Source organism: Eretmochelys imbricata, chromosome 2 (assembly GCF_965152235.1).
Source record: "Eretmochelys imbricata isolate rEreImb1 chromosome 2, rEreImb1.hap1, whole genome shotgun sequence".
Lineage (NCBI taxonomy): Eukaryota > Metazoa > Chordata > Testudines > Cheloniidae > Eretmochelys > Eretmochelys imbricata.
In genome coordinates, this window is record NC_135573.1 from 249,386,814 (window position 1) to 249,412,159 (window position 25,346).

The 25,346-nt window shown below is 41.1% G+C and overlaps 1 protein-coding gene across 1 annotated transcript in view; it reads left to right on the top strand.

Moving 5' to 3' along the window:
* PTPRN2 (protein tyrosine phosphatase receptor type N2) overlaps window positions 1-25,346 on the top strand; it is a 1,032,194-nt gene that overhangs the window by 941,153 nt on the left and 65,695 nt on the right. The window lies entirely within an intron of this gene.

Below are 25,346 nucleotides of genomic sequence, written 5' to 3' on the forward strand. Positions count from 1 at the left end.
CACTTCCCTGTTTTCCTGTCTGAATTTTTAAGTTATTTTGAAACATTTTCCTCTCTTCAAAATTGGGGCTTGTAATTGGGCAACAAGGATAACTGGCAACAGCAATAATTATCTTTTTAAAGACAACCTAACGCTGTCCTTAGTATATAAAGTCATAGAAACATAGGCGGGTGGAACCTTGAGAAGTCATCAAGTCCAGCCCCTGTGCTGAGGCCAGGACCAAGAAAACATAGAATATCCCTGACTAGTATTTGTCCAACTATTCTTTAAAACCTAAGCCAGTGAGGGGGATTCCACAACCTCCCTTGGAAGCCTGTTCCAGAGCTTAACTATTCTTATAGTTGGAAAGTTTTTCCTAATATCTAACCTAAAGCTCTCTTGCTACAGATTATGCCCATTACTTGTTGTTCCGCTTTCAGTGGACATGGAGAACAATTGATCACCATCCTCTTTATAACAGCCCTTAACATATTAAGTCTATCAGTTCCCTCATCAGCCTTCTTTTCACAAGACTAGTTATAGTTCTGTTGAATGTGTGGGTGTATTATATGAAAGAACCGGGGGTGGAAGGGACAACTCATGCTACGTGTATTAACCCCTTGGTTCTGCCATTCTAACATAGTGGTATGCTAAATTTGCTCTGACTTCAAAGGTTTTGCAGAACCCAGAGTGCTGAAATGCCAGTCAAAAGCAGCTCCTCCAGGGCTGGGTTTCTGCTCATGCCTCCCCTCCTCCCCCTCTTTCCACCCCCACATCCACCAGTTAAACCACTGATTTGGTACCACAGAAGTAATACTTTCCTCTTTCCATGAACACTGCTACTTGCCACACAAGCAGCAGGGGATAGTGATATGGTGTGGACTCAAATCAGGAGCTGAGTGGACAGGGGAGATCCCAGCAGAAGCAATCTCCTCAGCTCTTGATTTGATTCCCCACCGCCACCAGCCCCACTGCTGTCAGTCCTCCAATCAGTTTGCTTCATGCTCAGTTTCCACCAATTTCCACAACCTCATTTTTTGAATGAGTTTTAAATAGTAATCATGAATTAAGGGGTTAATGTTAGAGCAGGGAAACTGTTCGATGAATTTCAGTATTTTTTCTAAATTGTCTTTCTTTTTTTCTCAAATTTATTCATTATTAGAAATAACTTGCCAAATGTGCATCTTGGTCTGGAGCTTGATTGTGAGAAGGTCATTTCAAGGCTTTAATTTTCAAAACTCAGCTGTTTTGATTAGACACACAGGTCACATGATAGGTTTCTGTTCCTAGATAGGATAAGTGCAATCACGGTTTCAGTGCAAATAATCAGAATTCATTTTCCATTAATATTTTGCAATATTCACTTAAAATTTGTTTTGACAAAAATTCCTCCCTGAGAACTGGTTTATTAGACTATTAGCAGAAAGCAAACACAAAAGGGTCATGAACACAATCAAAGCAAACCAGTTTAATGTTGCAATGAATATTTGCAGAATTCTCCCCATCTCCCCCAGTATTTCTCCAGCTCTAGTTGAGGTCCAGATAAGACCAAAGCAAAGCTGGTGGCAACCACTGGAAGAAGTGGAAGAGGTCTCTGGATGAAGGGAGTATACCTGCCTTTGGCTACTCAGGTTTGAAAACTAGGGTTTTACTGGATCCTCAGCTGCTTCTAGATGTCTAGAGAACTGCAGCTGCCTGGAATGCTTATCGTCTACACTTGTCCAGGAGGTTGATCTTTTCTTTTGGAATGAGGTTATGCCTTGTGTAATGTGGTGCTCTTCTGTTGATTCAGCCTGTTGAATTTATATAAACCCTGCATGATGCTGCAGAGGTTCTGCTGACTCATAGCAGATGTGGCTTGTTAACCACATTTAGGGTCTAAGACGGAGGTCAGCAACCTTTGGTTGCTTCAGGAAGTGGTGACCAGCACGCCCCTGTGGCCCACAGCTCCCATTTGGCCGGGAACGGCGAACCATGGCCACTGGGATCTGCCGGGGGTCGTGCCTGTGGATGGTTAATGTAAACAAAATGTCTCGCAGCCTGCCAGTGGATTACCCTGACGGGCTGCGTGCCGAAAGTTGCTGACCCCTGGTCTAAGAGGTGGGAGTTGTTCTCTAGAACAGTGGTTCTCAACCAGGGGTAAGCAGAGGTCTTCCAGCAGGTACTCAACTTATCTAGATCAGTATTTCTCAAGTTGGGGGTTGCAGCACCCAGGGGTGGGTCACAGGATGGATTTAGGGGGATTGCAAATACAGGGCCAGCATTGGGGTTGGCAAGCAAGGCAACTGCATGGGGCCCCACATTGCAGGGAGTCTCACGTTGCTAAGTAATATAATTCAGCACCACCCTCTTGGGCCTGGGCTTCAAACAAGGCTCACAAGTGAAAAATAAGTTCAAGTATCACTCTGAATGTAAGTACAATATTTATATTCCAATCTATGAGAAAGTAAGCAATGTTTCAGTAATAGTGTGGTGTGACACTTTTGTATTTTTATGTCTGATTTTGTAAGCATATAGTTTTAAAGTGAGGTGAAATTTGAGGTACACAAGACAAATCAGTATTTCCAAAAAATTATACAAAAATATATACAAAAAATTGTATTTTTATGTCTGATTTTGTAAGCATATAGTTTTAAAGTGAGGTGAAATTTGAGGTACACAAGACAAATCAGGCTCCTGAAAGGGGTACAGTAGTGTGGAAAGGTCGAGGATCACTGCTCTAGAAGGTGAGGAAACTAGGAAGGAGGAGGTTCCGAAGGGACTTTTCCAGGGGGAAATTGAGGCTAATATTTAGGCTGTGCTGACATTTTTGAGGTGTTAGTAAATCAAACCTGGGAAGGGGTGTGGGTGGGGTTGAGTTTTACACAGGAGTGTTTCGTTCAGTTTTGAGTCTGTGCATTCAGACTGCAGTAAACCAGGCCTTTGACACTTCAGTATTCGATTGTAGCAATGGGTTGTATATGGGGCTACACCTTGAGAACACCCAGAAACCTATAGAAAGTGCAGAATGTAGCTACCTTCTCTGCTTAGTAGTGCTTCTTGTAAAAGGAACCTTGCATTTGTGCTCCATGATTTGCATTGGTTGTACTTCTGGTTGTAATTTAAGGTTCCACTGTTCACCCCTAAAGTCCTAAATGGTATCTCCAGAGATCTGATCTCCTCTCTCTGTGAATTATGATGGACGAAGTCAGTTGAGGTGCTCTAGTTACCAATACCCTGGTTTAATCAGGAGACAGTTAGATTCAATGAACGAAACTGGTTTCCTTCACTGGCCTGTCGCTGCCTGAGCATGCTGATCTGCCGGGCAACCCGCAAAGGTTTTCTTGCTTTGCAGGCCTTTTCTGGGGAAGAAGGCTCAGTGGGGATTTTAAGCTGGTGGGAGTATCTCAGTTTGGGTAACATTTGGAAGATTTCATATGTAGGACATTCGTTGCAATACGTACATGGTGATGATTAAGCATTGTGCATGTTCCCAGGGTTGCACACTGGGTGTATTTTTAAATAAAGAAATATTACATTTTAAATGTGTAAAGATATAAAAACAGCCTCTTTTGATCCTCACAGGATTTACCCTCTTGTAAAGAAAGACTGTGGTATTTTGGACATATGCAAAGTGGAGTTCCTCTTGCCTCCAATATTTTTTTTTCTTACCCAATTACTTCCCCTCACCCTCCTTCATATAATATGTTCTCCTCTCTTCCTGTGAATCTACCTCGAATAAAACAGCTCCTCCTTTCTTCTAGACTGAAGCAGCATCTCCTTTTTTGTCCCAGACACACAAGAAGAAAGATAAAATGCAAGGGATGTGGTTTAATTAGGCTGTAGCTTTATTAACTTGACTCCTCTGGGAGCTATCCAGTGATAGCTGAGACAGTGCAGGGCATAATTCCTTCTTCAGTCATTTCTGCCTGGTGGTGTGGATTCCCCATCCCTCCACAGCTGTTCCCCAACCTGGTGCTGGGATCCCACTACCCTCCCCTTGTATGCAGTTTAAGGGCTGGGGAAAGAGGATCTCCTGGCTGTACGAGAGACATTAGGAGGCACAACTCTGTTCCCAAGCTTCTTTAGGGTTGCCTTTCCCTACTCCAGTTCCAGTTTATCAGGGAACCAGACCTCTTAATCCTGGTATGAGAGGGGCCTCAGGGTAGAGTGACAGGGTTTATACACCCTCCCCCAGGTGCTCAGGGCCAGTGGCTTACCTGAGCCCCAGTGGTCCACCCACCAACTCACCGTCATGCCTTTCCCTCTTTCCAACCACCAAGTGGAGGGAGCTTTAAAGGAACCATTACCCTTTTTTCTGCCAGTTCAGCCAAAGCCCCCTCTTTTGAAATTGCAGGGTTGCATTTTGTCTGTTATTCCTTCCGCTCTCAGTTCTATAATGACTTCCTGGTCCTCCTTACCTATAACTTCCTACAGGCGTTGGACCCAGTTGGCCCACTGCTCATGTGGGTTGCTCAACTGTCCAAAAAGCCCATGCTGAACAAATCAGGTCCACAGATGGGGAGAGATGAGTACTGCTCCTGTTTTCTGCCTCTTATATGTTCTCTTGTTGCCCCACTGATGTCATATAGAGAGTAAAAAGCATGGGAAGGTCAGACTGTACGTAATCCACACCTCCTTGGGGCTGGCCATGTCATTGGACTGAATTATTGCATGGTCCTTTCTTGTTGCACTGATTATTGTTTCCCTGAAATTACCTCTTTTTTGGTTATGTCAGGTTGGTGACTGGCCCCTAAATTATAACATTTTTCTTCCCTCAGTTTGAGTGATTCCTCCTCTGTTAATAGAGGCTGGTTAGCTGCTGGATTTAGGACATCTCTTTAAATTTGCTTCATCAATACACTTGTGCATCAATCCTGTATTATTTTTAATCTATATACTGTACAAAGTTTTGGCTTTTGCCTGACCTACTGTTTGTACTATCTGAAATACTCTGTCCTTCCATGTGTGTGGAAAGCATAGCAATCAGGATCCAGGAGCTGTAGCAAATTTAAAGGTGTTTTCTGTACTGATTTGATTCTGTGCATATAAAGTACATTCCTTTTTTTTTTTTTTTTTTTACAAAATATCAAAATATGATTGAGTATCTCTTTATTGGACACAAAATGTTTAGGTTCTAAGCAAAGAACAGAGAATGTAATTGTTAAAAAGATGTTTCGGCATTTTAATTTTAAAAATATATCTTTAAAAGGCACTGAACTTAAGGCAATAAAATATTGGAGCAGTCAATTAATTTTTTAGCATTAGCTAATTCTTAGACTTTTTTCTTTTATTTTACTTAAGCAGCCTATATGTTGTACCAGGATATAAGTAAAAATAGCAGAGAGGCCAGTACCAGTAATATACATCATCAATTGTGTTCTTGCTGTCACCCAAAGTGATAAACAGAAGGAAATATATAAAAGAAATTTTGATAAAGGCAGGTGGTCTGAGTGAATAATTTCCCTTTCATTAACATATTCTCCTTATTAACTCTGTAATTAATTGTACATAGCTAAGGAAAGCTATGGAAATTGCATTTTGAGATGTATCAAAGCTGACTTTATGCTTCAGACTTCCATGCAATTTACTATTAATGAAGCAAGAGATGGAAGCCCCAAATCTATAATTATTACTTACGATTTGAATGACAAGGAAAGAATTTTATCAGTAGAGTTTCAAATGAAAGGGGATTAGTAGCTAATGTTGAAATTGTTAATCTTTCTTATTAAAATAATTTTGACAAAAGTGTTTAGCCTGAAAGAGGTTTCTGGAACATCATTTACCATTAAAACAGCCATTTTCTGAAGCTCAGTATGAATTTGTCTAAGTTTGACACCAGGGTGCAAATATTTTTTGAAATGAATTAATATTTTATGGGAGTTGAGGCTGTTCAAATGTGAGCTGATGCAGAGCTGCTTGCTGTGTATATATTCCTGGAACGTGTAGTGGGACGGTAGTACAACATCCTACCAGAGTTAAGATGTCTGTTAAGATAATAACGGGAAAAAACCCTGACACAACTTGAGGGGCCAAATTACGACTTTGGCTGTGTCCACACAGCCTTGATTAGCAAGTGTAAATAAGGAGAAAATTTGGCCCTAGATCATGATAATATTTTTATTTGAGATATAAAATGTATATAATTAAGTTTGGCAACATCACTTCATGTTGAGACAGGCCTTCTTACTCATTTTAAATGGTGGTAAATTTTCAAGTTTGCATGTTTTTGTTAGAGGATATCATACTTTAGGCTGAAGATTTTAAGCTGTTTGTGTATAAATACATATATACACACACTTAAGTGTGTGTGCATGTGTGTTTGTGTTTGAGTGCGCACACACACGCATATATATATCTTTTAAATTATAATGTAAAATAGTTGTTTTTAAATTTAAACAATTTCTTGCAATGTTTACTATCCTAAAATCCTAGTCTATTTTCATTGCCCATGATGAGCAATGTGCAAAAATGAAATAGTATAAATGGTGAAAAGTAAAGCTGAAATTTACAAAATCTAATTTGTAGTGATTTTAGTCACACAGGTAGTAAAAGAAATGTATTTAAAAGAAGATTGTTAATTTGTCAGCATCAGTTAAATTTTCGGACTGTATTTTAAATGTGAATTTAGGATATTGATTGTGTGCACAGATATACTTTACATAAAAGTCACTATCATCCTGTGAGTTCCCAAAGCACTGCCCTACCATGAGACCCCACCTGTCTACTCCTGAGCACTTCATTCAGCTCTCTCAGATGATTAAAGGAAGCAGAACTAGCCCTATGGGTCTAGTCCTGCTATTGTTCCACAGCAGTTGCCATTGACTTCAGGCAGGAGTCCTGGACCCAGAATGATAGTAGCACTGAGCCCCATAAACTGTTTATGTACAGGTGCCTCATTTATCGTTGAAATGCAGCCAACTGTTAGGCTGAACTTGGAAGCTGTTTAACACCCTACAGTAATAATATATAACACTATGGAAGAGGCAATTTAGTTGTAATGGTGTGGGTTGTATATATTTGCATTTTAAATTATTGCAAAAGCACCTAAGCAGATCGATAGGTGGCCTTTTTAATCTGTAATAAACAAACCGTTTAGGGCAGGAGTTGAATGTTACATTGAAAGGAAACTGCAGTGAAAGTTTGGTAGGCAGATGTAATTACATGATATAGAATTTATCTAAAATGGGGCTTAAACCAATCAACCAATCTTGCAGCTTGAAAGAAGGTATTTTACGTCCCCAAGAGTGCACCTATCTCAGCATTTAGATGCAACATGCACCCAGCAGCTGCCCAAGTGTGAATGCACGATGTCAGATTCCGAGAAATATTTGTGCTATTATTTGCACGCTGATCTCTGCCTCCTTGCTCATTTACTGATGGGTCTCCTCTTATTTGCATTTTTGGATCTATCTGTATGGCAGCCATGGGATGTAATTGCAGCATGGACTAGAGTCACAAAAGAACATGGGCGCTTCCATCCCCAAATCAGGCCTCACCGGGATACTTGCAGTCCCCGTGCAGATGCTGCCAAACCCTGTAGGTGTCTAACCTCGGTCAGCACCTAAACTTTGGCAGTAAAAGTTCCGTAGGCACCTATGTGTCAGCCTGTAGGCAGGTGCACTGTGGCCTCGCTCTAGGGATCTGAACACCTGAGCCCCAGAGCAATGCACGAACTGGGGGAGGAAAGGTGTCTGAACATCTGACTCTCCTGCGGGGCCTGATCCAGTAGACGGGCTCAGGGCTCGTCTACCAGATTTGGGTCCTCTAGATCAACTTGCACAAAACAGCTGGGTGGAGGAGGAGGAAGAGGAACTCCCTCACCACTTTTAACCCCAGGATTAGGGTACTCATCTGGGATGTGGGAGACTCTTGGTTCAAGTCCCCTCTCTTCCTGGGGTGGAGAAGGCATTTGAAGTTAGGGTTGCCAACCCACCAGAATTGGCCTGGAGTCTCCCGGAATCAGCATCCATCTCCTGGTGACTGCTGAAAGCAATCCAGGAAATTTTAATAGGATATTTTAAGAAAATGACATTTTTTCATGTTGGGCGGGGGGGGGGGGGGGGAATCTTCCGGAATAGCTTCAGTCAGAGTTGGCAACCCTAGCTGAAGTATACGTGCTGTCGCAGCTTCCGTGCTCTGGTACTGATCTAGCTAGCTCCGGTATGTGCACACGAACTGCAGTCACACCCTGTCAAGGTTCCTCCCCCCACTCTGAACTCTAGGGTACAGATGTGGGGACCTGCATGAAAAACCTCCTAAGCTTATCTTTACCAGCTTAGGTCAAAAACTTCCCCAAGGTACAAAATATTCCCCCCGTTGTCCTTGGATTGGCCGCTACCACCACCAAACTAATACTGGTTACTGGGGAAGAGCTGTTTGGACGCGTCCTTCCCCCCAAAATACTTCCCAAAACCTTGCACCCCACTTCCTGGACAAGGTTTGGTAAAAAGCCTCACCAATTTGCCTAGGTGACTACAGACCCAGACCCTTGGATCTTAAGAACAATGAACAATCCTCCCAACACTTGCACCCCTCCTTTCCTGGGAAATGTTGGATAAAAAGCCTCACCAATTTGCATAGGTGACCACAGACCCAAACCCTTGGATCTGAGAACAATGAAAAAGCATTCAGTTTTTTACAAGAAGACTTTTAATAGAAAATAGAAGTAAATAGAAATAAAGAAATCCCCCCTGTAAAATCAGGATGGTAGATATCTTACAGGGTAATTAGATAAAAAAACATAGAGAACCCCTCTAGGCAAAACCTTAAGTTACAAAAAAGATACACAGACAGAAATAGTTATTCTATTCAGCACAATTCTTTTCTCAGCCATTTAAAGAAATCATAATCTAACACATACCTAGCTAGATTACTTACTAAAAGTTCTAAGACTCCATTCCTGGTCTATCCCTGGCAAAGACCAGCATACAGACAGACACAGACCCTTTGTTTCTCTCCCTCCTCCCAGCTTTTGAAAGTATCTTATCTCCTCATTGGTCATTTTGGTCAGGTGCCAGCGAGGTTACCTTTAGCTTCTTAACCCTTTACAGGTGAGAGGAGCTTTCCCCTGGCCAGGAGGGATTTCAAAGGGGTTTACCCTTCCCTTTATATTTATGACACACCCCGTGATTTCAGTATAGACGTTAGACATACAAGCTGTTTGTTTAGTGCAAAACAGTAGTGTATCCTTCCTCCCTGCAGTCGAGCAATTTTCTTTATTACCAGGAAGAAAATTAGTAGCAGATGAAAGCATCAGTTCAGATAGACTTGAGACCAAAATGTTAGTTACTTTGAAATATGAACAGTTTGATTCTCTAGTCCTGCAAATGGAGATTCATCCACATATATCCATGTGAGTACTATTAGAGTAAACAAAACTCTGTGCAGTGTATGGATCTGTGCAGGCCCTTTTCTTGAGAGGATTATAGCCTGGATTGTCTCAGATGTAGCTTAATAAAATACAGTTTGGGAATAGAGCTGGTAGAAAATTTTTCATTGAAACCATGTTTGCCATTTTCAATGATGTTTCAAGTAAACTGGAATTTTGCATGCGATTATATCAATTTCAATGGAATTTTATTTAAAGAAAAATTGGAGAAAAGTTTTGAAATCCCATTTGGGCATTTTCAGATTGGAAAGATTCAGTTTTTCATTTTGACACACCTTTTTGTTTTGAAATATATTTTACATTCATTTAAAAAAATTAAAATGGTCAAAATTAAAACAATGTTTTGAATGTGTCTAAATAAATGTTCTGATTGACCTGAATGATTTTTTCTAGAATTTTCTTTCATTTAAAAAAAAATGGCTTTGTCCCAATTTGTGTTTGTATCTATCTCTATATGAAAATTTTTCATGGGTCAGATTTCAGAGGACAGAAAATCCGTTTTTTTTAATCCGTTCTGCTTCAGAATGCTTGCTGTTCAAATAGATTATTCACCAGATGAGGCCCTAATATTGAAGTTAATTGGGGCCTTCTCACTGACTTCACTAGACATTGGATCAGGCCCTTTGGTGGAGTTTTTTGACTGTTGTTTTTTCCTTTGTCTTTCCCCACCCAACCTACATAACATATGAAAACATAGGGGAGTTCTGTTAGTAGATTTGCTAGTCTATTCATATTTAGTTGTTCTGAGAGATGATTTAGCATTGGTCTCTTTATCTAGGAGTAAGGTATCTGTCACCTGGATTACAGGATAACTGGCTTTAGAATGGTTAAAAGACATTTGTGGCTGTCTCCAAACCAAAAGACTCTTTTAAGCTAAAATGGTGGTGTATAGGCCCCCATTAGTCACCACTATACGGGTAGAATGGTGCCCATTTGCTAGTATTTCGGTTAGTGCAGAATTGGTAACAAATCAGCTTTTTCAAGGGGCAGTTCCCCAAATATGCTGAGTCTGGGGTCTACCAGACCCTCAGCTATCATCAACACTGAACGTTAGGTTGTTTTCTCCAGCTACTTAACTGCAGAATTCTGAGTAGGCATTACTAATTTACCAAGTGCTCAGAACAGCTCTCCTATCCTTTTCTCCCAACTTAGGGTGTGAAAAGAGACATTTGCCAGGGGAAAGCAATAAAATATGAGCAAATGTTATTTATGTTCCTAAGAGTCTCTTCTTCACTCTGCATGCCCTTTCCTTGGTTTATCACATGTCTGTTTTCTTCATTTCTGTAATTCTTGTTCTTTAGAAAGCAGCATCTGCTTTCATCAGAATCCGGGCTCTTTTCCATTAAGCCATGTTTGCTGTTGCTGAATTCTCTTTCTCTCCCCATGTCACATTATTTTCCCTGTGTTCCCCTTAATTTGCTCTTTGCCCCGTACTTCCTGCATTCTCATCTCAAGTCTAGACCATGCACTATTGAAAATCCCAAGGAGGATAGATGGAATTTTGACAAAAATGAGCCACTTTTTGTTGTGCTGCAAGGGGCTGAGCCTGAGCTAAGAGCAGCTTCCCCATCCCCAACACCACAGAATCTCTCCCTGAATGTTGGCTCTGCAGTTGGGGTAGGTATATCTGGCCAGGAAGGGGGTACAGCCATGGAAGGTCCTCTCTCCACATCATCGTTATCCAGCCTCCTCCTTGAAACGTAGAAGGATTTTCCAGCATGGACCATGTCACTAATCTTATGTGGATTCTTCTGTACCCTGAAATATATTCCAAAGTCCCCAAACTGCCACAAGAGTCTGAGCGAGCAGCCAGCCTGGAAGCTCTTGACCGTTGCTACCAAAGCCAGTAGTACTGGGAAAGTAGTGTGGATGTCCCAAGATCCATGGAATTTTTTCACTGTGATCCTGAGATCCAAGGTTTAATGGTGAGAAGCCCTGGTGGCCAGAGTTTCCTGGTCATGGGTCTTGTGTGAGTGTTCCCATAAAAGGGCTGATTTTGCTCTCCATCCCTCTGCCCCTTTTTCCCCTTTACATGTGTGCTTCTGTGTGCTACAGAGAGAGGAATGTGAATGTGTATGCATGTAACATATATATGTATATAACACTGTCCCATCATCCATTTTTTTAACTTCTTCTCTTGTCTCTCATAACTGTGTTCTGTTTTTTAATGTTTTCTTGATGTGGCACGGTTGGTCTCAGGAAAGAACTGGCTGCCTTCTTTGACGTGTAGTAAAAGTTGCAGCACACTGTTGCTTTGTACTATGCGTTATGTCTATAGACATGACGTTCCTGCCCTCCACAAGATGGCCAACTGCTAGCAAGGCTATAGTTTGGCCCCACATCTACAAGTCAATATATATGTTGTATCTGTTGATGTCTTTTGTCATGGTTGGTTAGACCAGATTTTCCCTGGTCTCTATCTTTGTAGTACTCAACAACACAATAGACACACATTTTTGAGACTGAACATTTTTAGAACCAAATATTTATTCATCAGTAATTTTCTGTGTGTAGTAAATGGATATGAATGTCTTAGTGCTTTGAAAAAGATAATTAAGGCTTTAATTTGCAAGTATAGTATCCAATAGGGAACCCAAACTTCGATGTATAATTGTGTTAATGGGCCTTAAGGTATGGCTTTTATTTTTGTGTTCTCAATTAGTAAGTAGGTGTCTAATATCTTTAAAGCTTTCATTTAGGCACACAATACTCCCACATGTAAATCACACTTGCATCTTGCATTTATTGTTTGATGTGAGATCATTAGTGGAAAATGGAAGCGTGGAAAATGGATCATCTTTAAAAATTCTTCTAAAAAAAGAATGAAAATGTATGTGGAAGTGTAATTGTGCACCAGAACAGGCAAGCAATTCTGAGCTTTTTGGGGTACAGCTCTTGCATATATATTTGAACATATAACTCTGTCAGTAATGAGGTGGTTGTTTGGTTTGTATATTGTTTTTAATTAGTGACATCTACTAATTTTGATATAACTGTATGGCTAGTGATTTTGCTTTTTAGCAAAGCTACTGAAAAAAGCTCATAGAAAAACTATTCATGAATAATTTAACAGCATTCATTCTTGGTGTCCCTTCCCATTGTGCACAGTTGACTTTGAAATAAGTTTTTTTTAAGTTTTGTGCATATACTAATTATAATATGTCAAATACTGTGAAATGGCAACATTCAGCTAAATTATTTGATTTCACAATTTTTTTAAAAATAGCCCTCTTTGTTTATTTTAAATCTCTATTATCAAAAGCCAGCGTGTGTGTGTGTTGGGGGGGAGTAATAGAAAAAATAAAAAATGATTTTGAGCTAATTCATCCTTTGCCCCTCCTGTATTTAACCTGGAATTTCATGTATAAATAGAATATAGCAGTTGTGATAAATGACATTGTTACATTACTGTCTTCACCAGCAACTCTAATCCTTTATCTTTTAGAAACCTCAAACACCTAATTACTACAGTGGCATCAGATGTATTCGTTAACACTAGTTTTAGACCTGTTATGAACAGTCATGAAAGGAAGGTTAAGGCCCAAGGCTGTGAGTCGAGATCTGAGTTCTTTTCCCAGCTGTATGATAGGCTGTGACCTTGGGCAATTGACTTCAGGGCTTCTGTCCTTCTGTTTTCTATGTGTAAAATTGCAGTAATTTTTGGGAGTGCTTCGAGATGGGTGGATGGAAGAAGCTACAGAAATACAAAATTTGTTACAGAGTATTGTATTTCCTTTTTGGTAATCATCTTCTCCCTATTCTTGAAGGTTTATTTAAAGCACAGTAATTGTAGGGATTAAACTTTATAGGCATAATTTGGTAGCTGTATGTGGGTTAGGGGTTGTTTTAAGACCCAGCAAACACCACTACTAGCAGGTAATCTGAGAAGAGATTATAAATTGAGTGAGTTTCCCTTACACTGCATTTTAGGTAGTGGAAGTACTTCAGTATTCATTTTCTTATTTACCTTTTAAAGAAAGCCTACTGACCCCATCCCTTCTGCCTCTAACAATGGTCAGGATAACATGTAATTTTCAGGAGATTCAACAGAGCTGAAAATCTGCCTCAATCCACACAGGTTGTATCCCACTATTTCATTTGGATTTGAGCACCTTTGGCAGCTGGGAGCTGTAAGAAAAGGGATTAGCAAGTGTTTGTCTGACACACACTGATCCCAGCACCTGCTGATTGGATTGAAATAATCCTTTTACATGTTACAAAACTCTGTTATCAGAGCATTAAGAGTGGGGGACGTCGTGATATCCACTGCATCAAGGGTATATTAATTTAGGTAAATAGAACACAGGTTGCCATTTAATGTCCTTTTGAATAAACGTTATTCTAAAAGTTGTATTGTGTAGTTTAGTTTGGCAGATACTGTCATGTGCTGTTCAGTACAAAGATGAGATTTCCCTAGAGATCCTGGGGGTTATCTTTAAAAATAGTTTGCTATAGCAATATTGTGCTCTGTGAGTACAGTTCCACTGCACACTCAGTCATTTACAACAATCTTTGCATTTATAAATATAAAATCTAAAGTACAAGGTGACAATTTTTATTGTTTAGTGCTACCACAATAGAAGTTAGCATTAATTTACGAATCAAGTAATCTAGTTAAAACAGTCTTTCACCTAGGGTGAGTAGTTGCCTGAGAAAATTATTTTTTTGTTTTTTGTTTTGTTTTTGTAATCCCCATCCATCATATTAACGGTATTCTGTGCCTGTGTTGGTAAATTTTCTTGATAGTTTTGCCAGGCTGAGTTAACAGGCATACGTACTACTTCAAAAACTGTCCTTTTCCTTCCAATTATGATCAGATATTGAGAAGTCTGAGCAAAATTAAACTAAAGCAAAGTATTGTACTCCTATTTCTTAAATGTTGAAGAGAAAAATATCGTACTCAGCATCGTTTGTGAAGATTCACACAGATGATGGACAAAACCCCCTTTTTTCCCCTATTGTTAGGGCCCTACCAAATTCGCGGCCATGAAAAATATGTCATGGACCGTGAAATCTGATCTTTTGTGTACTTTTACCTCATACTATACAGATTTCACAGGGGAGACCAGCGTTTCTCAAACTGGGGGTACTGACCCAAAAGAGGATTGTTGCGGGGGGGTGTCACAAGGTTATTTAAGAGGAGTTGCGGTATCGCCATCCTTACCTCTGCGCTCCCTTCAGAGCTGGGTGGTTGGAGAGTGGTGGCTGCTAGCCAGGTGCGCACTTCAGAAGGCAGCGTCCCACTGGCAGCAGTGTAGAAGTAAGGGTGGCAATACCACTCCATGCCACCCTTACTTCTGCGCTGCTGCCTTCAGAGTTGGGTCAAGACCCCTACAGTTACAACACCATGAAATTTACTATTTTAAAAATCCGATGACCGTGAAATTGACCAAAAGGGACTCTGAATTTGGTAGGGCCCTATCTATTGTACATAGATTTTCATTTGTGACCACAATGGAAACACAGTTTAAACTATCAGATCTTCTGGAGAACGGTCAAGAGATCTGAGAGGGCAGGGATGTTGTCAGTTCCTTGCGTGTGTGTGTTCTTTCAGTATGCTGTCTAGCTCTTTGCAGATAGCTGGTTCAGCAAACCTCGATAATACTACTCAGTGCTGTTAAGTGCTGAAGGCTGGAATGTCGTTACCTCAGTAACACGGTTTAGGCTGCTCAGTGCTTCTGTCCTTGGAGAAGATAGGGCAGCCTGCTCATTCAGCAGACTTCGACGTTACTCATAAAGAAAGACCACAGGCACAGTTTAGTGACAAAGGCACTTAACCAGGTTTATTGCTGGCAAGACACAGTCCTGGCGTCCTGAATCCATGGTTACAGGTACGCTAACACATGACTGCCCCCGTGGCAAGGAACAGCTCAGTCAGTGGTGGGACTTTCCACTGCCCCCTCGGCCGAACAAAGAATTAAGGTGAAGTACCCCGACACATATAGGCTGAGACAAATAACTCACATACACAATTTACACACACCTTACGTATTTCATGACATCTGTTTGTTACCTCCCCTTGGACACAACATCCTTTTTCACTGTTTTGTCAAAACATCTTGTACTAGATTGGGATGTATCTGTACTAGCTGAAATATATTTACGTAAATATATAGTGCCTAGTACACTACATAAGAATGGCCATACTGGGCCAGACCAAAGGTCCATCTAGCCCAGTATCCTGTCTTCTGACAGTGGCCAATGCCAGGTGCCCCAGAGGGAATGAACAGAGCAAGTAATCATCAAGTGATCCATGCCCTGTTGCTCATTCCTAGCTTCTGACAAACAGAGGCTAGGGACACCATCCCGGTCCATCCTGGCTAATAGCCACTGATGGACCTATCCTCCATGAATTTATCTAGTTCTTTTTTGAGCCCAGTTATACTTTTGGCCTTCACAACCTCCTCTGGCAAAAAGTTCCACAGGTTGACTATGCGTTGTATTAAGAAATACTTCCTTTTATTTGTTTTAAACCTGCTGCCTATTAATTTCATTTGGTGACCCTTAGTTCTAGCAACAACTTCGCCAAGTGAATGTACTGGACAGTGAATTTATAAGTATCTGCTTTAATACATGGCTTGACTTTGTTTCATAGCATCTGTTTCAGGCCTCTGGTCTTGCACCAGGTCCAGTGCTCCAGGCTCATGGTCGCACTCGCGCTCTCTCTCTCTCTAGTACAAAGGGTAAAGGGAGAAAAGAGGGAGAGGTTTAGATGGTTGTGTGAAATGGATAGGTAATGTAATGTATGGGTGAAATTCTGGCTCCACTGAAATTAAATAGGAGTTTTACCATTAACATCAATGGAGCTAGGATTCTCCCCCCATTTGTTGCAAGACACATGAGGTTTTGTGACTGTTAATTTACTGAATTTGCTTCTAAAGGTGAGCTCACGGGTGAGAAACAGATGATGAGCTACTGGGTCTCTATTGTTATTTTAATAGATTTTTTTTTTTGTAGCTCCAATGTCTAATTAGAGGGCACATAAGGCCCAATAATTCCCCCTGCTTTCCCACCTAAACTGAAAAATGGGAATCAGTATCACATAGCCTGTAATATCTGCAGCTTGGCTTTCTAGCAGAAGTGTGCAGACTCTGTAGGGCTTGCCACATTTGCATATTAGACTCCAAGTTATTGTAATTTTGTAGGATATGAGCAGCGTGAATATCTTTAATGCTGAATTAGTGATTATTATTTTGATGGGGAAGGGAGGACTTTCACAATATATCAGTATAGGAAGAAAAGGTAGATGAGGACGGGGAATAGATTAAGTGACTCAAAATAATTTTTTACAAAGTCTTGTCTTCATTGAGAAAAGAAATTTGCATAGTTAGGCTCCAGTCCTGCAATCTGGTGTGCATGAGCAGACCCATGTGCACACAGGGAGACCCATAACTTCAACAGAGTTCCATGGATGGTCCCTGCTTCTGCTCAAATCCTAGTCGGAAGTCATTTGGGCTCCATATGGACACACAGGTCTCTTGGCAACAATCAGAGCTTTAGTAAGCAAGGAAGCTCCTTTAAAAATGAGTCTTTCCTATAATTATTAACATGGTGGTCTGGATACTACGCATACTGAGGTTTTAAGGAAATTAACTACAGGATTTATTGTACCATGGACAATAGTGGATGCACCAAAATATTCAGAGAAAAGCAAACATTGTTTCTCTCAGGAGGAGGGAAGTGGTAGCTATTGCCATTCCTTACATCCAGATTCTAGCTCTAGAAAATAATGGAACAAATATTAAAAGCAGAAATCACAAAGTAGAGGAGAGTTTCAAAGAGACAAAAGGGAGTTAAATGTTTGGTTCCCATTGATTTCTTGAGGCGCAGAGTCGGGGGCGGGGGGAAATTAGGTGCCTAGTTGTTCTTTGTGAGTGTTTGAAAATCTCCCACCATCCCTCCGAGAGAGAAACTGCACCATAAGTCAGAATCTGCATAGGTTTAATAAAGAATAAATCTTGCCTGAACAAACTTGATTGCTTTTTTTAAAATAGAATAAATCAGTAGGTGGAATGAAAATGGTAGATGTAATAGATTTAGATTTTAATAAAGCATTGAAACTGTCTCATGAAATGTTAATTGAAAGCTTAATTTGAATTGTTTTAGGGGGCTGTCGTGGATTGAAACGCAAACGGGTGGTACACACAGAGTAATGATAAACAGCAATATATAGAGGTGGTATCTAGCAAAGTACCACCGGCATTGGTGTTCGGTGCTGTTTAATCTAACATCTTAATTTATGATCTGGAAGTGGGAGAGAATGGCTTTTTAGTGACATTTGCAAGTGGGACTAAATTAGGAGGTGTTGCGAACACGGATGAGGATGGGGAAATAGTACAAAAGCACATAGCTAGGCTGAAAACTTAGACACCAGATAATATGAAATTCATCTTAAATACATGGTGAGTTGTGACCAGTGGGGGCCTATGATCTGCATGGCTCCACTGGCTCACAAACCAGCATAAGGATGAAGCAGGAATACATCTAAGGGAAAATGATCGTAAAGGACATGTACTCAGTGACAGAGAGAAGGCTGAAAGAAATATAAGGGCTACACTGGACAGCAAATTTGATGTAAGTTTGTAAAGTAAGCAAGGCCAGTACAGTGGTGGGCTGCATATGCAAAAGCAAGAAATTAATGCCCCTTCTAATAGAGTCTTTACCTCACCTGGAATGTTGTGTTCAATTCAGGGTACCACATTTCCCAAATACTGGTTACAAACTAGAAGGAGGTCAGAAGAGGGCAACAAAAATTATCACAGAGCTGGAGAGATCAATATATAATGTAAATGTTAAATAGTATGCCCCACCTGGCTGTGTGGTAGCTAAACATGGGGCTAGATAAGTTGTCATACATTCAAAGGATGTAAATTGCAAGGAAGAGAAGAATTCTTTAGGGTTCAGTCTGACAATTGCTCCTTGCATAGTACCAGCTTGCTGGATTAGACCTTTTGGTAGTAGAAAGAGATCCAACTAGTACATATGGGATGGAACTAGGAAAAAGATGATTTAGGTGGAAAGTCAGAGATAATTTCCTGATAATGAGCTGTTTTAAGCTATCGGATGTTGGATGTTTAAAACTAGGCTGGGCAAACTTAGCAACTGAAGTACTGGGAACAATCCTGCATTTGAAGGGACAGGCACTGGATGATCGTCTAGGCCAAGGGTTCCCAAACGTTTTGCCACCACAACCCCATTTTACTCAAGTATTTCCTGCTGGGACCCCAGATAGCACGGGGGATGCCATTTTGCTCTATGAAATGGCGTCTTCCGCACAGTATGATCTCTTACATATAGCGCATGCGAGGTCACACTGTGCAGGGGATTTCATTTTGTAGAGCAAAATGGCGTCCTCTATGAATCGGGACCTTGCACACACCATACATGTGAGGTCATGCTGTGCAGAGCAAAGTGGCATTATCCGCACAAGTAGGGATCTCTGCGACTCTGTCTGCTGATGGCATGACCATGACCATTTGGGGTTGTGAGCCACAGTCTGGGAACTGCTAGGTTAGGTCTTTTTTACATCTCTGACTTCTGTAATTCTGGGAGCAAAAGGCAGGAGGAAAGAATTCTACCCTGAGACCACTATGGAGTAAATAGTAAAGCAGAAAAATTATGAAAAAAGCATATGACGTGAAGGTAAAACAGAGTTACTCCTTAAAGAGGAGAAATATATTGGTGTAAGAAACAGCAAAGGAATATATGAAGAAAAATAGACAAAGAGATTGGATGAAAAGAAGGTATGGGATGAGATATACTGTGCCAGCAAAATGTACAAAACAAGGCTTGGAACCACAGGGTAATCACAACAAAAGGGAAAATTCATATTTTTTTAAAAAAGTATCTCAGGGTCAAATTGGAAAGAACAAGAAAAAACAAGAGGAAACAGCAGGAAATGAGCTGCTGCAAGAAGGGTTCTTCAGTGTTTAATGTGACATTTCAGATGCAATATAATATACAGAGCCAATTCTCTTGTATCTAAATTCCCATTTTGGAGACAAATGACAGCATCCTGAAAACACCAAACCCTTATGAGTGGCATGGAGAGGGTCTCCTCTGCATTTCTCCCTAAACTTTCCATGTGGAAACAGGATCAGCTACTTTCACGCCCGCACATCTCCCTCTTCCCCTGGGCACTGCAGAAAGTGCTGTGTGGTTCCAATGTAGAGGGGAGTGGGCAGGCTACTTGGGGTTGAGGTAGCAGTGCACAGCTAAGTTACGCCTGAAGTGTTTTTTTCTGGAAATGTAATGCAGTAAGAGGGCATATGACATTTCTGCCTAGCCCAGCCCACGTCGGGCCTCTCCTGCCTTTAATGGAGTTCTTGGGAGGAGGGATACTGTCCAAGGAGCAGCACCAGAGCAGCTGCTGTGCTCTGTATGGCTCTTGGCACCCGGCAGATCTTGGGAAGTCCATGGAGTTTGTGATGTAGTGCTGCACCTTTTCTTGGAAGAGAGGTGTTAAACCCTGTGCCTGACAAGGATGCAGGGCTCTGTGAGTTCCCTGCTTCCTTTCGAGGGAGGGGGTTGGTATAATCTGCGCCACTCTGAAGCTCTCGCATGTCAAATCCTTATTTTTACAAAGATAGTGCAAGGAAATCAAAAGCAACTTGGACTTTGAGGGCAATGGATTTCACCTCATCAGGAGTAAGGTGTGGATTTGTGTGGTCACTGGTCACAAGGATTAAGATAATATTCAATCCACTCTTCACAGCTGACATTTGAGATTAGATTAAACCTGCCAAGGTCCATCATATTAAAGTTGCTGATCTTTTACTGGAAGAGGCATTCTCATTCATGACGGAATGCATCAAAGGACTGTTTTTCTAAGCAATGATCAGTACAGGAAGTGTTCTGCCAAAAATAATTGTCTTGTAACTGCTGAACAGCTTCGAACAAAATAGGTGCTTTGAAAGCAGACGGTGGCCATGCTACACATAGACAGACAGACAGAAAAGACAGTGTATTTGGAGATACATCAGTACTATAGGATTTCAGTTTGAGGTTTGTCAATCTTAATTTATTCACAAAACACCACAAATGCAAGGCCTTAAATAAAAACAGCCAAGTGGTGTGGTATCAAATTAACTGCTATTCTATTACAAGAATCAGGTTAACCACATAAAAACCAGTCAGGAAGTCCTTACCAAGCCCCAACCATACCTTTAGGTGTTGGCTACTTGCCCATTTTCAGGAACTTCCAACCTGTCTTAGTATGGTCCACAAGACAACCACCAAGTGTGCTAGTTCTCTGTCCTTCCCAAAGGACAGCTTTCTTATACCCTAGCAGAATCCTAATGTAGTACACTGAGACTTTGAAATGGCATGTCCTTGCTGATTACAAAATAGGCTATTAATTGATTTAAGAACACGTTGCACCCACCGTGGGCACTGGGTGCATCTCTTGAATCCACCTTCTTCCCTGGATCATGCTCAATGGCAAGAGCAACTTATCTGGACATAGAAGGGAAAGTGTAAGCTCTGCTACAAATGAATGCGCAGCATCACTGGGCCCATCTCTGCTTGAGGAAAGTGAAAACCTCATGAAGCTTAACTGCCCATGGACACTTGAATCTGGGCTTCCACCCAACACTGTAGACAACAGCAATTCACTCAGGATTGCAGGCTCACTGCTGAGGACAGATCTAGAAGTGGGCACCTTGGTGAGATCAGCCACTGCCTGCGTACACAGTGCTTTGAGTAATATTAAAATAATGGTGACAACCTCCCTTTCTCTTGTGTGCTACTTTGGAACTGTGAAACAGTGTGTGTGTTTGATATGCAGTTAATGAACTTCCATTGTGCCAAGCAAGCATTGCAGAATGTCTCATGAAAATATCCTAATTAGTGAGTGGATTTGAGTAGACATGCACAAACTCTAAATATCAGAAGCACACCAGTGAGTGTAGCGTACTCCCAGGAATTCCCATGAGGATGTTTCAGAATATCCTGTCTAGTTCCTGTCTAGTCAAATGCAGTGGGGAATGGGGTTTGCTTAAGGGACCATAAATTAAAGTATGTGGCTTAATTATGGCAGAGTTTCTTGATTTCTCAGTGGTTTGAAGCTGTTCCTATTTTTTTTTTCTTTCTTTCTTCTTCATTTTAATGCATTTGCTTGCACGATTGTTTTTAACTAGTAGGTCTCCCTGAACAGAGAGACCCCCTCACATCTGGATATACCCATTCAAACATCTCCTAATTCTTGGTGCTCTATACTGAAAATGGTTTGTGTTGCTCTGATCAGTTTGAACAAAGTTAAGTGTTGATTATGATTTGAGAGACAGCTGTCTTTGTTAGAGGCAAGGTTTTGAATGCATTTTCTCCTTATTCATTTGTATTTTCACTTAAGGTTTACAGGAAAGTGTCAGGAAAAATTAAGATTTGTCTAGAATAGGAAGTTATTCCTTTTAAAAAAAATTTTAAAAAGCATAAGCTGTTTTAAAATTCACACACATCTGAAAAACCAAGTACCTTAACTGTTCTATATACTCAGCTATTTACAGAGAATCTAAACAATGAAAGGAAAATGATGTCTTTGAGGTGACAAATAGAAGCAACTGGAAATGCCCTGGGTAGGATGGTGGTGAAAACTACTTATTACCTATGGCCTCGTTTTAGGAATCTGATCAAAGAGACCCTGTATTGTCGGACCCTTATACCTGTACAGAGTCCCACTGATGTGAGGGGGACTTTTACACAGGTATAGGGGCCTGCCTCCATGAATCACATTGCAGGACCGTGGTTTAAAATCTGAAGATACTATTGGTTGTCCTCAGAAATGATTGCCGTTGTCGTCTGCTCTTTGACCATCACATAATAAACAGCTCTCTAATACCCAAAGATCTTGGTTCTGTGGTACCCTGATTCCTGTACAGTACCACTCTTTCACTTATTTTCTTTTCCCATATGTGCTAACTTGCCTTTAAGAGGGATAATCTTTGCTTAACAACATAAATGCCCTTTTCCTCATCCTGTCTCAGGCCCGTTAGATACAACAATCTTGTCTGTTTCTAAGCCACTACTATTTCTCTGTCTCTCCAAAAATCTCTTTTAGTCTAATATGTTTCAATGGCATTTAAGGTACACCTAAATCTTTTTTTTTTTTTCTACAAATGTCCTTATTTATTTTCTTTTCAGTATTGGTGGGTTGATTTCCTCTCCTCAGCCTCACCCCCCCCCCCCCCGAGGGAGACAACGACGACATGTATTTTGCAGAAAACAAAGCTGTGTGTCAGACACCATTTCTTTACTGACAAACATTGTTTGATTTGCAAGAGAGAATAGTATCCTGCTTTGCTTCTTCTATAGGAAACACGATGAGATGGTAATGGCCGGAGACCGTTTTCAAGCCTATGATATCTTTCTGCAGAACCTGCGGAAAGGTCATGATAGCCTCTCTTCCTTGAAATATGTTTTGAAGTGAGCATGTGGCATAGAATCATAGAATATCAGAGTTGGAAGGAACCTGTGGAAGTCATCTAGTCCAACCCCCTGCCCAGAGCAGGACCAATCCCCAACTAAATCATCTCAGCCAGGGCTTTGTCAAGCCTGACCTTAAAAACTTCTAAGGAAGGGGATTCTACCACCTCCCTAGGTAACGCACTCCAGTGTTTCACCACCCTCCTAGTGAAAAAGTTTTTCCTAATATCCAACCTAAACCTCCCCCACTGCAACTTGAGACCATTACTCCTTGTCCTGTCATCTGCTATCACTGAGAATAGTCTAGATCCATCCTCTTTGGATCCACCTTTCAGGTAGTTAAAAGCAGCTATCAAATTCCCCCTCATTCTTCTCTTCCGCAGACTAAACAATCCCAGTTCCCTCAGCCTCTCCTCCATAAGTCATGTGTTCCAGACCCCAATCATTTTTGTTGCCCTTTGCTGGACTCTCTCCAATTTCATAGTATGGATTGTCTTCATAAAATATTTTTGAGGAATGGAAACTATTTGAATGCTTTTTGGGAAATCTTTCCAGGCAATTATTTGTAGGCAAGTGTCACAGTGGAATTAACTATGTTAGTAGGTGCTTGAAAAAGCAAACAATAAAAAATGGTCTGCCTTGACTGCAAACAAAGGGCTTTAAGGATCAATAATCTTCAGGTTTATGATTCAAAATGAGGCATTCTGTATTCTTTTATGACTCTGCCCCTTCATGACCTTTAGCATGTCATTTAACCTCTTCAAACCTCAGTTTCTCCCTCAGCTTCCCCAAGTATTTTATTGCTGATTGAAGAGGAGATACAGGAGAATAAAGATGTAGACATGTAAATGGATTTAAAGTAGCAGGTCATAATTTTGTTAACTTTACTATTAAAGGGAGGGACTGATTTTCCCCCACCCTCAAAATTACAAGGTATTAATTGGATCTAGTGCAGACTTAAAGGAATAGTTGTTGGCCACCTTTTACCAGACTCCTACTACCAAATTCATGATTCAGCCCAATGCCAAACCCTTATCTCTCTTCCCATGAGGCGGAATGAGGGTGTAGTCAAGGGAATAACTAAGTCTGCAAAAACTTAAGACCTTCCCGTACCCCACAGGTTAATGGAGAACAGGGTCCACCAGTCAGGGTACTGTGCTTGGGCTTACCCTGGAGCTGGCCTCTCAAAGCCACCTGTGTGCACTGGATGTCAGCCACAATTTGCAACACTATTCATTCACGTTTATTATCACAATCTCCTTTAGAATGGTACTGTCCTTATCCAAATCCCTGTGGGGGTCAGGAAGAAATCTTCCCTCAGGGCATGACTAGCAATATATCCAGTGGTAGCTGTGTTTCCCCTATTCCCTCCCTCCCCCGCCCCCTCCCCTTCTCACAGCATCTTGGAGGCCTATGGATGCTGCAAGCTGTGAAGGAGCACTGGGCATCTCGCCAGCCTAGTGCAGAGAGAGAAAAAAATCCAATCTGTAAAAGATCATCTGGCCAGACCCTCAGCAAGTTTGGAAACCCAGCTCTGACAGCTACACCTTCTAGAGGACATGGCCTGTGAGGAAACTTTCAGCAGCAAGAAGTCTGCTGAGTGCCTGGGAATGCACAAAAGGAGGAGGGAGGGCTTGCTGGAGCCAGTCTGCTTCCTCACCTCCTCTCAGTTGGTCAGTGGGTGGGCATGGGAGGCAGAGTGTGTGGAAGGCACCAGGCAAGAGTCCAGGTGTCAGAGGGGAAGCCCTCTCTCCCACTCCCCCAGACTCAGCTCTCCCCAGACAATCCAATCAGCCACCTCTCCTGTCTATACCTACTAAGATAGGAAGAGGCATTTTTTATAATGTAGTATCACAAAAATGTTTGGCCAACAATTTTATACTCTTCTTAACAGCTACGTTTGTAAATGCTGCAAGTTTGTTACACCTTGTGAGTGCACCAACACTTTATAGGGTAAGGCATGGACGCTGCCTGGAAGAGCACACAATCTTACATGGGATCATCATATGTTCAATAATTGTTTGAATAATGGACATAACCTTTCTCTTCCATTCCTTGACCTGAGGTTAAAAGGGACCTATCCACTTTTCTAGGTATTGAAGAGGAAATAGCTTACGGTTGATGTTCTGGGGCTGGGGCTGGAGCTGGGGAGGTCCTAAAAGCATTTCACCTGAGCAAAGCTAAAGCACTGTTTTTAATGTTAGACATTCATATTTTGTGTGTCATAATTGAGTTTAAAAAACATTATAAATCAGTGATTTAACAGTAAGACCTTTCATGTATCATCACCTCTATTCAAACATGGTTCAGAATTCCTGTTGTTTTTATTTGTATATATACTCTCAACACTTATTCCCTGCGCCTACAGATAAGCCAAACTGAAGCATCTTATCTGCACTCTCCATTTCTCCCCTATTCAATCCCTTGGAACTCTGAGAGTTTGGAAAATTGGAGCAGGATCTGAACCACCCCAGGTTTCTGGCTTTGTAAGCACCACCTTACGTTTGGGCCAGTTTTACTTTCGACCCCAAATATAGTATATACATTCTTTTAGCTCAGGCCTTTATTTGGATAGTAC